Source organism: Miniopterus schreibersii (assembly GCF_964146895.1).
Source record: "Miniopterus schreibersii genome assembly, chromosome: 1".
NCBI lineage: Eukaryota > Metazoa > Chordata > Mammalia > Chiroptera > Miniopteridae > Miniopterus > Miniopterus schreibersii.
The window spans coordinates 178,997,375-179,009,794 of NC_138101.1; positions in this window are offsets into that span (position 1 = coordinate 178,997,375).

Genomic DNA, 12,420 nt, shown 5'->3' on the forward strand with positions numbered 1-12,420 from the left:
GACAGCTGTTTCTGTAAGCCTTGCGGCACTTTTAGGTGGTCATGGGGTGTAGGAGGTATAAAGCCAAAGAAAGAAAACGGGGCAGAGTAGAAGGAAGGTAAGGGGAAATGAGAGGACTCTCTGTATTATTTGTTGAAAATCTTTTGCTCCTTTATCCTTGAGGGGTCTGAGGCCTCCTGGGTCAAGTTGGCTACACAGTTACCCACCTCTCTTCATTTAGGCAGACACATGGGAAAAATGAGAAACCTATACAGGTGACTTTTCTTTTCCCCACAAAAGTAAATTTCCCCCAGAGTCCCTGGTAACCTATATAAATATTAAACCATCCTTGCCATCACACACACACACACACACACACACACACACACACACATACACACACAAATGAACTTTGGATAAGGAATCTCTTGCCCTCATCTCAACCCAGGTCTGTTCTTCTATTGGTAATATCTGTTTTTTTGTTTCATGGTTATCAGATGTAATAGGGCCTAAATCTTAAATATCATTTACATTTATTAAAGAAACTTTTTTCTTTCTTTTCAGTTTAAACCATCCACAGTGATCACAAAAAATTAAACTTCACTTTTGATGAGAAAGGGAAAACTGCATAATAAAATATGCAGTTATTTAATTTTAGAACTTGAAATGAAGACAAAACATTGGGATTTGGGGAGAAATGCAAAGATTCAATTAATGGTCAATAATAACTCACAAGAAATCTAGATAATGTAATGATACTTCTATTAGTTATCCAAAACGATTGTGTGCTAAGGAAGGGGCATACTCTTAGTTTGATTATCTAGCAAAAGTTAAAAGAAAGAATTAGGGCATATTTTACAACAGGGACCCATGTGAGGAGAATAGGAAAGTCCATAAAGACTAAATGGGGCCCTGGCAGGTGTGGCTCAGTAGTTAGAGTGTTGGCCCATGCACCAAAGGGCGTGTGGCTCGATTCCCAGTCAAGGGCACATACCTGGGTTGTGGGTTCAATCCCCCATCCTGGCCAAGGCGTATGCAGGAGGCAACCAATCAAGGTGTCTCTTTCACATTGATGTTTCCCTCCCTCTGCCTCCCTCCCTAAAAATCAATGGAAAAAATATCCTCGAGTGAGGATTAACAACAACAACAAAAAGAATGGGAATATAGGCTAATAAATAACTTGGCATCATTTTATAGAGACTCCAAAGCCAATAAAAAGTACTCAAGTACGTCAAAGGGATAAAGTGAGCTAAAGCATAGATGTTAATTGTTTAATAATTAATGGCTAACTAGTTCACTCAAGGATAAAGAGGAAACAGTATGGTGAGACAAGAGAGTCACTCTTTCTTAAGGAATGGGATCTAGAAAGAGTAATTTTGGAGCAAACTCTTGGAAGGGAAACTGGAGTCAACGGCTATAGATCTGGATAGAATGGAGAGGATATGCTGGCGTTTTCTATCTATATATGCTCCACCGTTTCCTCTTTCTCTGTCTTCTTTATCTCTCTCCATATCTAACTTGCATTTTCCTCTCCCTTCTTTCACATGTCTTTTCCTTATTGGACAGAACATAAACTGGAATCATTCTTTGTAATGTGTTTTATGTATATTTGTAATACTTAATACCTTGTATAGATCTTCATAATATCTTGTATTTTGATAAAGTGAAATCCTCTTTGCTATAAATTTTAAAGTCAAGCGAACTAAGTTATTTAGACATCTACTTCTCTCCTCGACATTCATGTCCTACCCTTTTTAACAACTAGAGTGGCTTTGTGATAATTTCTCTGTGGGGCGATGGCTCTTCATCTCGGCTGCTGTCCAACAAATTCTCTCACACTGAAGTTTAAGTCCTTTCTTCCTTATCCAATTCTACCCTTTATAGAAAGACTAATTTCCATTTTTATATAAAACCGTTTTTACATAAAATCTACTATTAACTCACCACGCAACTTTCTGTTTAGGATAACTAATCCTAGCTTCCCATTGACCTGTTAGGAGGCAGTATAGTAGCTGGTTAAGAGTACAGGCTCCTCCTGGCTGCTGTGGCTCAGCGGTCGAGCACCGTCCCACACACCAGGAGGCCACCAGTTTGATACCAGGTCCGGGTCCACGCTCGGGGTGCTGGCTCGATCCCCAGTAAGAGGTGTGCAGGAGGCAGATGACCAATGTCTCTCTCTCATCGATGTTTCTATCTCTCTCTCCCTCTCCCTTCCTCTCTCTAAAATCAATAAAATTTTTTAAAAAGAAGAAAAAGAGTACAGGCTCCAAATTCAGACAGGCCTAAGTTTTAGCCTCTCTGCACTTACTACTTGTGTGACCCTGGGCAAGCTGCTTGACCTTACCAAGCCTCAGCTTTCTTAGCTGCAAAATAGGCATAATAATTGTACCTAACTCATAAGGTTACTACAATATTAAATAAGTTTAAAGTTCTCAGCATACTGCTTAGTCTATGGTGCTGAAAAACTTCCAACCGTTCTCATTTTTCAATAATATACCTTTAACCAAAGCTTTCCAAATAAGATGGCTTTCTTAACCCTTATACTTTTCAAGTCCCTCTTGTGTCAAAATATGGGACTGTATAGTTTCTAACTACATGCTACACCTTTATTTTAACCCCTGTCAAGTTTTCCTTCATGTACCACTCAAGTTGATTTCATGTCTTTAGAATGTCTGCCTCCTTGGAGCTATAGGAAATCTGCTTCTTAACTTCTCAATATCCTTTGAGATAAAGGGTAGGTTACACTATCATTGTCTCTATCTCAACAGATTAATAAATGGGGTCCAGAAGCTTAATGGACTAAAAAGAGGGAAAATGATCAGTGAGAAGGACTACAGTGGGATATTACCATCCATGATGTTTTATTTATATTCTCATCAGCCAACCTTGCTTGGGCTTGCCTGAATTTACTAACTTGCTTTATTTGTTAAATACATATTAAACACTGTGCTAGAATGTAAAAGGTTAAAAAAAGATGTGGTCCCTGCCTTAGGAACTTCCAGAAAACAATAAAATTAATGGTTACCATATAGTAAGGGTCTTACCCGAGGCATTAGCAGAATGAAATGGGAGCACAGTGGACAGATATCCAAATCAGACTGCATTCCAATTTTTTATATTAATAATGGGTAGAAAAAGGGCTCTGAGTCTAAAATGAACACAATTCCTACATTCTTTTTTTGCTGCTTCTGGTGTAAAGGGAGACATTAATCTTTTATTCTACAAAGAGGAAGTGATAAAGTATAACGGAAGAACAACAAAAATTGTGGATTTTAAGTTCCTCCCCCCACCCACCAGTCCCTCAACCCTGTTTCATGTTTTTGAACTTGGGTAAGTAACTTCACACTCTGGACTTAATTTTGCTTTGTCTATCAAGCGAGTTAATATACTCCATATTCTAGGGCAGGGCTGGAAAAGATCACTGATCAAGGTCCCTCCCACTGAACTCTACAAATTGGATATTTCCTGATCCAAAAAGGCAGGCAGGAATCTTACCAAGGAAGGCGCTAGGAGTAGGAAGCAGGGTCTAGGGAGCAAGGGACACTGAAGGAGGCCGAAGCCAGTTCTCACCGAGAGGATCTTATCACCCTCCTGGAGCCGCCCATCCAGGGCCGCAGCCCCATTCTCTTTGATGCGGCTGACGTAGATGCCACTGTCGTTGGAGACATACTGCTGATCTGTCCCACCAACGATGTTGAAGCCCAGCCCAGAGAAAATCATGAAGGAGTTGTAAAGGAGACAGGGGTGAAGAAAAAGAACGGGATTAGAGAAGAAGAGAAAGAGAGAGGAAAGGCCTAGTAGAGAGGGGAGGCTGGTGAGGCAGACTGATGTAGCTGGTGAACACTCATGGGCAAGGTCAGCGAAGAGTTATCACCAACAGAGGCTAGGAGAATCTAGAGTTGCCCACTCAGATCAGGTAGAACTAAAAATACGAACACAGTGACCAACGTGGTTTGTTGAATATAAATAAAGATCTGTGCTAACTCAGTGACAGAATAATGGTGATTATTTTAAGATGTGATTCTGATTCTGTTGATGGCATTCAGTGAACCCAATTCTTGTCTTTCCTTAATGTAACAGGGTTAGCTGTGTTCATGAGAAGCAGCTACGCTTTTAACTAATTAGCAAATAAAATTCCTAATTTAGTGGAAGAGAGATTCCTAACCAAACTTTCCCTTCCATACTTCTCCCAACCTTTGGGAGACTTTGGGTATGGCGGTGTTTTGGAAGAAATGGTCTTGGTAGTCTCATTTATTTTTTCTATTTTAAGTTGAGGGGGCAGTAGTGTAAGTGTTGGCAGGAAACCTAGAATTAGAAAAGCAAGTGATGCTTCATGATAAACTAAATCACCAAATTCACTCTTTTTTCCTTTTCTACCTCAAGTGCAAACAACCATATACTTGGGGACAATGAATGCTAAGTTTTATGTCCAGAAGAAGCCTGACTACTCAATGATTAGCAACGCCCATTTCCCCTTTGCTCCAGCCCCTGGTGACCACCATTCTATCCTTCGCTTCTAAGAGTGACTATATTAAACAGGCACGGGCATAAAATTTCAGTTACACAACAGTAAGTTCTAGATATATGATGTACAACATTGTGCCTACAGATAACAATAGTGTATTTTACACTTAAAAATCTGTTCAGAGAGTAGGTATCATTTAAGTGTTTTTAACGTAATAAAATAAAAGAAGAAGAAGAAAACTGACTACCAAAGTACTATTTCAATGGACCAACCACTAAGTTGTGGGAAGGATTTCAGTTTATGAAAACCATTGTTATAAAGGGATTTTACCTATGCATTAAAAAGAAAAGAAAAAAACAGAACTTCCCTAGGGTTTTCTTTATGTCAGGTACTGTATAAGTCAAAGCACAGTGCAAAGAGAAAGGAGATAGTTTGGAAACAATTAAAAATCAAAAATCTGGTAGCACAATTGGAAGGACTAGCCATAATCACTAGCCTACTACTGGTTTCAATAGAAAGCAGATACTTAGAGAGACATAAGTGGGCTTTCTAAAAGTTCTCCTCATTGGTGGGATGAGAACTTGCACGTAAAGCTCATAATATTAATATAAGCACTAGAAAATTAATCTGTTATTTAAGAAAATGCATGGCTGAAGAGAGAAGCTGCAGGAAATATTTCACTTAAATAGCATAAGTTGTGCACAGAATATCTGTGGCTAGAGAATGAAAAGAAGGATTTACGATACATGATAGAACTACTTCTGGAAGACGACCACTTCAACTTCCTTGAAGGGTAGGGTATAAAAAATGTAAGTTACTATATGGTTTCTCTTAGAACACTCTTAATTTGTATTATAGTGGGTGGCCAGGATTGGAAAAGGGATGGTGAGTGGTTATTTGAGATAAGGTGGAAAGGTAGGTGGAGACTACCTTATGGAAGGCTTTGAAATGATTTCAAAACTGTGACAGGTTTAAGGTAGGTGGCTCAGGCCAACCAGCCATTCTCAATACTAGAACAAACTATTTGGAGAAAAATCTTTCAATGAAATCCAGCATCCTCAGTAAGCACTACAGCTGCCTCTGGGAATCTTGGGTAGGAAGCATGTGTTAAGCAGATGAATGCAATACAGTAGTAAGAAAGAGGAGGGACTTTGCTTCTGGTTATCTAAACTTACAGGACAGTGTCTAAACAAGAAGAGCAGAAGAAATCTTACTGAAATTTTCTATAAACAAACAAGTACAGTCTACTCCCTCCAGAAATCACATTATACAGGCATGTTTACAACCTACTGCTGTTTCGGTTGTAAATGAACCACACCACTTAACATGAGAATTCCTAGACTGATTGATGTGAAATCCCTTTCTTCGGCCAGAACATTTACAGAACTGGACTCACTTGCATTGCCGCAATAAACAGAAATCACCAAAGCACTGAGTAGCAGCAACATTACCAATTCAAATCTGGGCCCTATGGATATCTGCATAATCCCCAGTTCATTTGTTCATTAAAAATTACTGGTGATTGGCCCTGGCCAGGTAGCTCAGTTGGTTAGAGCATTCAGATAAGCCAAGGTTATGGATTTGATCTCCAGTCAGGGCCGGCACATACAAGAATCAACCAATGAATGCATAAATAAGTGGAACAACCAATCAGTGTGTGTGTGTCTCTCTCTCTCAAAAATCAAGCAATAAATAAAAAAAGCACTGATGATTTGCCATGTGTCAGGCACTGTGTTATGTTCTGAGAAAGACATAAAGCTAAACTGGACAGCCCTTGCTTTAACCACAAACAGAAATTGACCCTTTTCCCTGTCCCTTTCAGATTTTGCAGAAGCAAATGAAAATCAGAAGACCTGCTCACAAATTCAACTCCGTAACTTAACAGATATGCGGACTAAAAAAAGTCATTATACCTCTGATCCTCTGCTTCATTTTCTGTAACATAACAATTACAAATGCTGCCCTCTCTATCTCAAAAGGTAATTGTTAGGGTCCAATTACCTTAACAAATCTGAAAAAATCCTTATAAACTACAGAGCTGCTATATTGAGTAACTGCACTAAGAGTAGTTGTTAGCAAATTAGTAGTACCTGGTACAGCCCAAAACCAGATAGTCTGATAAAGGATGAATAACTACACGGTACGAATGTGAATAAACCTGAAATACGGGAAGACAGAGATGAAAAAGTCCATCTATCTATTAATAGGATAAGACTGGACTGGAACTCAAACTTTTAAGTATGTCTATAACCTGTGACCCAGACATTCTCCCTCATAACTACTATCTAGAAAGAATGGTATTAAAAATAAGCAATAATAAGTCCAACACATTCACCAATCAACTGCAACAGATATCAGCTGGAAACAAAAGGGGAAGGACTACCCCACTGCATATCTGCTGATTTATTGGCTGTGTCCTAGAACAATGAACAGGGTGGACCACATATCCTGGTTTGTTGGTAGTCCTGATATACACACCTGTAATCAAAATATTCCCCTTCAATTTCACAAGCATCTCAGTTTGGATCAATGTGATCATCCTATCTATAAAGGGGGATGTAAGAATATGTTAATCGCAGGATGTTTTGTGATGGTGTAAAACTGATTGTAATCTAGGTGTCCATTCTTTGGGGAACTGGTAACTAAAATATAGTTAAAAGTTAGAAGCATTGAATAATCATATATAAAATAATGGAGGTTTAGAATTTGATGTTGATATTAATAGCACAATATCTTCTCATTAATTAAAAACTCATGCACACAAAACAGTATTACCTACTTACCAAAATGCATGCATATTTAAGGGCATGTGGAGACACATTAGAGTCAGTAGCTATTAGGGAAGGATACAGGATGAGGTTAGAAATGAAGGGTAAAAATGAAACCAAAAAAGGATCTTGCTTGTACTGATGATGACAATGTCTTTATGGGGCTGAAGGATATAATTAACTCAGTTCTCAGAATCTACGATCCAAATAGGATTAAGGGGAGAAGTCAAAGAAAAAGACCTAGACTCAATAGGCTTAAAAAAAATAAATTTTAAAATGTGGTGTGAAACACATATCTAAACTGGAGGCACTAATAATGGTGTGTGGGGAGGGGGGGAGGGACGAGGGACTAAAATGGAGTCAGGAGGCTATTAAGAAAGTAGGGCCTTTGCAGCCTATGCACCTTTGAGCCTCAGTTCTCAGAGCTGCTATTAAGCTGCTAAATCTGTTGCTAAACTCAGCTCAAGGCTGAGTCATCAATATCCTGGAACAACCCTTCTGTAGACACATATGGACTTTATCTCTTTTCTTGTAGTTTTTGCCTCCCTTATTTGCATATCAGAACTAACCAGGCCTGGTAAACCTAGCCAGTAATCCTTCATTTGCATGAAAGAATTACATTTTGTGATTTTTGCCTTTACGAATCCTTCTCTTTGTTCTCCCCAGAGCACAATCTAGGTCGCTACCTGAATCGTGTATCCTGGGTTGCAGCTTCTTATGCTCATATAAATGCTCTTTACTCTTTACCTCAGTCTGAAATTAATTTGGGTTTACAGTAGCAAGATTAAAATGGGTTGCTTAGTCTCAAAATTTAGAAGTCTCAAACGCAAAAAAACTAAATATGGCATAAGAATGACATCCCCTTTTCCATAGGACTGGGAGAGAAAGAGTGCCTAGTATCAAAGCCTTAGAGCCCGGCCAGGCGTGGCTCAGTGGTTAAGCGTCACCCTAGGATCCAGGCGATCAGGGTTTGATTCCCGGTCAGGGCACATGCCCGGGTTGCAGGCTGCAGCCGATCAATAACTCTCTCATCATTGATGTTTCTATCTCTCTCTCTCCCTCTCCTTTCCTCTCTCTGAAATCAATAAAGATATTTTTTAAAAATAAATAAATAAAATAAAAGCCTTAGAAAGTTAAACAAGAAATGCCTTCTTGTGGACTCGTTTCCAGGTCTGGACCTTGAGCGTGTTTATGAATAACAGCAGTAATAGTAGCAGCAACACCTAATATTTATTGAGCATTAAATATGTACCAGGTATTCTGCTGCGTACTTTACATACGTTACCTCAATCTTCTCACATGAAGTGATTATTACATTTTACAGATGAATTTAAAAGGTGAGGCATAAAGAGATTAGATAACTTTACAAAAGGTCAATTAGCTCTTCTCAAAGAAAAGACACTAAGCCAGGATGTTTGGTTCCAAATGTAAGTTTTAAACCATTTTGCTATACTGTATCTTTGTAGAAAATATGAACAACTGCTTTACAAAAAAAGTCTTTGGGCTGGCTGTGAATAAGAAATGGTAGGACAATTGTTGTAGGACAGTTCCCAAGGGTAGTACATTGCAGAGGAAGAATTGGTCATTCTGGAGTTCTATCACCTTAGTTGGGGTCTCTACTGCCTACTTTCAGGCCAGGGAAGAAAACCCTTCATTTCATTCAGATTCTTGTCTATTAAATCTAAAAGTTAAAAAGTAGACCATTGTTTAATAATCTGTTATTCCACAAATAATAACTTTGAGCATAATTAAAATGAAACAAAACAGTCCACTAACACAAATGATAATAGCCACTTGTTGAGTTATGACTACCAGATTGACAAACACCCTATTTCCCCCCTATTTAACTGTAGGCCTTTTCTATCCCAAGATAATCTTATAATTTCCCCTAGACATCAATCCAACTCTACAGAACACGCAACCCACTATTTATTTATTTTGTGATAAAATAAACATAACATTAAGTCAAACTGTATTAGACACACAACTCGCTGTTTGTTTAGTAGTAAAATATATGTAACATAAAATTTAACATTTTAACCATTTTTAAGTGTGACATTAATTCAGTGGCATAAAGTACATTCATAACGTTGTGTCTCCATCACCACTATACATATCCAGAACTTTTTTATCATACCAAATAAAAACTCTGTACCCATTAAAGAATAACTCCTCACTCCTCCTTCCTCTAGCCCGAGAACTTCTATTATACAGTACTTTCTGTGTCAAGCTTGCCTATTCCACATACTTCATGTAAGAGGAATCATACTATTTTGTTCTTTTGTCTTGCTTATTTCCCTTTGTACAATGCCTCCCAGGTTCATCCTTATTGTAACACATAGCTGAATTATTTCATTCCTTTTAAAGACTGAATAATAATCCATTGTACATATATACATTTTGTTTATCTAGTCATCTGTCAATGTGCATTTGACTGTGTTCACACTTTGGCTGTTGTGAATAATGCGGCTGCCTTAACACTGGTGCACAACTATGTGCTTAAGTCCGGGAAGATGCGAGCCCTCAAACTTTCTTTCTTTTCAAGATTGTGCTGGCTATTAGGTCCTTTGAGTTTTCACATGAATTTTAGGATGGGGTTTTCTATTTCTGCAAAAAGGCTGATGAAATTTTGACAGAGATTGCATTGAGCCTGCAGGTTGCTTTGGATAGTATTGCTTCCTTAACATTATTAATTTTCCAATCCATGAATGTCAGATGTATTTCCACTTATTTTTGTCTTTAATTTCTTTCAGCCAAATTTTGTACTTTTCAAAGTATAAGTTATTGTCTCCTTGGTTAAACTTACTTACAGTATAAGTATTTTATTCTTTTTGATGCTATCGTTAATGGAATTTCTTACTTAATTTCCTTTCCAGATTGTTCATTATTAATGTATAAAAACTTAACTGATTTTGTTTTGATTTTGCATCCTGCAACTTTGCGGAATTTATTATTAATTCTAACAGGTTTTTTGGTACTTTTTTTGTTTTGGTGTAGATTCTTTAGCTTTTTACATATAAAGATCATGCCTTCTGCAAATAGAGACAATTTCACTTCTTCCTTTCCAATTTGAATGCATTTTATTTTTCTTGCCTAACTATTCTGACTAGAACTTCCAATACCATGTTAAACAAAAGTGGTGAAAGCAGACATTCTTGTTTGTTCCTGATCTTAGAAGAAAAACTTTCATTCCTACATCATTGAGTACATTAGCTGTAGATTCTTCGTATATGGCCTTTATCATGTTGAGGAAGTTTCCTTCTATTAGTAGTTTGCTGACTGTTTTTAACATGGAAAGGCGTTACATTTTCTCAAATACTATTTCTGTATCTGCTGAGATAATCATGTGCTTTTTTTCTTCATTCTATTAATATGTTTTATTACATCGATTGATTTTCTTAAATTTCTTTGCATTCCTAGAACAAATCCCACTTTGTCACGGCACACAATCCACTTAATATGCTGCTGAGTTAAAACCATGTAGCTGTAGGATCAGCCTAGCTTTCTGTATAAAAGCAATTTCTGGATCATGACCACAGAAAGAAGGACCCGAGTAGAACCCAGCAGCTTCACTGAGTTGATGAGATGGGAATCAAAGTTTGGGGAGGTTGGGTTGCTAGAAATTACAGGGTAAAGTTCTGGAAAGGAGGGAGTTAGACGGAAAAAAGGGGCTCCAGGTACCTACATGTGTCTTTACCAAGTACTAGGCCATGCATATGTTGAGTGAAACTCTACAAGGCTGGTCAACAACAAAAAAACAAACAGGAAGTTGTATGTTGAATAATTCTCAGAGCTCACACAAGGCAGGGAGACCTTCAAGTTCTGACAAGCCAGAATGGAAATCCTCAATGATTCACTTGGAAATTCAGTTGACATCCACTTAGAACATACCTCATGTATAGGGTTGAACTGTCCCTGAAGTGAATGCTACTTCAGAAGCACCCTAGAAAAGCTTACAAAGGGGCCTTAAAGAAATCAAACTCACCTGCAAGTTACTTAACTGCCTGCCAAAACAAAGATCAACAATTTAACATTAACCATGTTAATGAATGAAAATAAAACGCAGATATTCAACGACATAATATTCACAGCCTCCAGAATCTAATTAAAAATTATTAACATGCTGTCCTGGCTGGGTAGCTCAGTTGGTTAGAGTGCTGACCCGATACGCCAGGTTGTGGGTTCAATCCCAGGTCAGGGCACATACAAGAATCAACCAATGAATGCGTAAATAAGCGGAACAACAAAGTGATGTTTCTCTCTCTCACCCTCTCTCTTTTCCTCTCTATCTCTAAAATCAGTAAACAGATTTTAAAATTGTTTTAATTAACATGCTGAGAAGCAAGAAAACATGACCCATAGTCAAGAGAAAAGCCGCTCAATAGAAACAGAACCAGAAATAACAGAGGATGAAATTAGCAGATGAGGATGTTTGAAAGACTATTACAACTAGGTGAAAATAATTAAAGAAAGTCAAACGTAATGAAAAAATGGAAGATTTGTTTTTCATCTTTAATCCATTTTGAGTGGATTTTGTGTATGGCGTGAGATAGTAGTTTGGCTTCATTTTTCTGCATGTGGCTGTCCAGTTTTCCCATCACCACTTGTTGAAGAGACTATCCTTTCCCCATTGCATATTCTTAGCTCCTTTCTCATAAATTGACCATACATGCACGAGTTTATTTCTGGACTCTGTCTTCTGCTGCACTGATCTATGTATGAAAATGAAAGATTTAAAAAGTAAATAAAACATACACTTGAAAACTCATTCTGAAAAGAAAAATACACCAAATGTGATTAACATCAGATTTAACACCACAGCAGAAAAGGTAAGTAAACTTTAAGAAACCGTAGTAAAAATGAATTCGGTAAAGTATCAGGATACAAAATAAATATCCAGAAATCGGTTGCATTTTTATACCTTAATAATGAACTATCAGAAAGGGAAACTAAGAAAACAATCCCATTTACAATTGCATCCAAAGAAAAAAATACCAAGAAATAAATTTAACCAAGGATGTAAAAGACCTGTACTAGGAAAATTATAAGACACTGAAAAAAGAAATTGAAGAAGATACAAATAAGTGGAAGCATGGAGAGGAAGAATTAGCATCATTAAAGTGTCCATACTACCCAGAGCAATCTATAGATTCAATGCAATTTCTATCAAGATATCAATGGTGTATTTCACAGTTCTAGAACAAATAT